The sequence below is a fragment of the Arachis ipaensis genome, chromosome B09 (assembly GCF_000816755.2).
Source record: "Arachis ipaensis cultivar K30076 chromosome B09, Araip1.1, whole genome shotgun sequence".
In the NCBI taxonomy this organism is placed as follows: Eukaryota; Viridiplantae; Streptophyta; class Magnoliopsida; order Fabales; family Fabaceae; genus Arachis; species Arachis ipaensis.
Window position 1 is genome coordinate 29401271 of NC_029793.2, and position 1274 is coordinate 29402544.

The window sequence follows — 1274 nt, forward strand, 5'->3', positions numbered from 1 at the left end:
AAAAAATTAATAATATATAATAAAAAAAAAAGTTTAGGGGGCTAGCAACTTTTTTAAATTCTGATCAGCATGTAACCAGCAAAAAAAAGTGAGCCATTGGATGAAATCTCACACCAATCTTACACTATTAAAATCATCATTAATGATTATTTGATGATTACAAATACCAAAAATTGTTGGCCCTAACACTCCTCTATAATAAAATATATAACACTTATCTTATATTAACAAAAGCTCATTATTCAAGTCTAATAAATAAATCACATGTCACCTCATACAATTTCAATCAAAATCATGGTTTATTATAAACCAAAAGAAGATGGTTTATTTGCTTTGTCAAATTGGTATCGGTTTGCTATTACTAAAATTTTAGGGCTAAAGTAGATATAATTACAATTTTTATACGGTACAAAAAATAGCCATAAATTTAAAATAGATAATTATTTAAATGAAAATGGAAAAAATATCTTTTTATAAAAATATTTTGTTAAAAAATTAAATTATTTATTTAGCTACACTTTAAACAAAGACAACACTTTTAGAATATATTAAAATTTAATCATACAATTCATCATCTAAAAATAAATAAAAAAATATTTTTATATAAAGATAATTATAAAATTTTTATAATAATATTCACCTTTAAAATATTCATTCATAAACCTTAAAGAATGAAAAGAATTTTTTTTTTTACCATAAACAAATCCTAAAAAGAATAAAAGATACCATTGATTGCCAAAAGAAAATAAAAATAGAAATAACAAAATAATAAGTACCTTGCCGGGAGTTATGCGGGTGGAATAGCTGATAGCATCTTGGGAAGTGTTAAATCTCTTCATGCGGTTAATCTGATATGGGTCAATAGATATATACATATTCTTCACTATTATATCATCGTTTCCTTCCTCTACTGACAGACTTAAAGTCTCTGTTTTTATCTCAAAATCTGACTCTTTTGGTGCACCTTCAATGTGATGCTTTATCACTATGTATTTGTTACTTGGGAACGGATTCGGTAAGCGGCTATACATAGCGCACTGAAATGCCATTTTGTTGTTTGGCGCACCTATCAGTCGAAGGAGGTAAGAATAAAAATATATTGTTTTGGTGAGTCTTTTCTATAATTTTGTATAAGTTAGAGGGGTACTTTTAGAATTTTTAAAATGAATACATTTAACTTAATGGTTAGAATTAGGTAGACAATCAGCATTTGGTTAACAACTATTACTGTCGCTAAGTTCCTCCTCCAGCCCAGGTTCTCTTCCTCCCCTTCC

The 1274-nt window shown here is 27.2% G+C and overlaps 1 pseudogene; it reads right to left on the reverse strand.

The window, feature by feature from the left end:
- Positions 1 to 1049, reverse strand: part of LOC107615373 — a 21980-nt pseudogene extending 20931 nt beyond the window's left edge.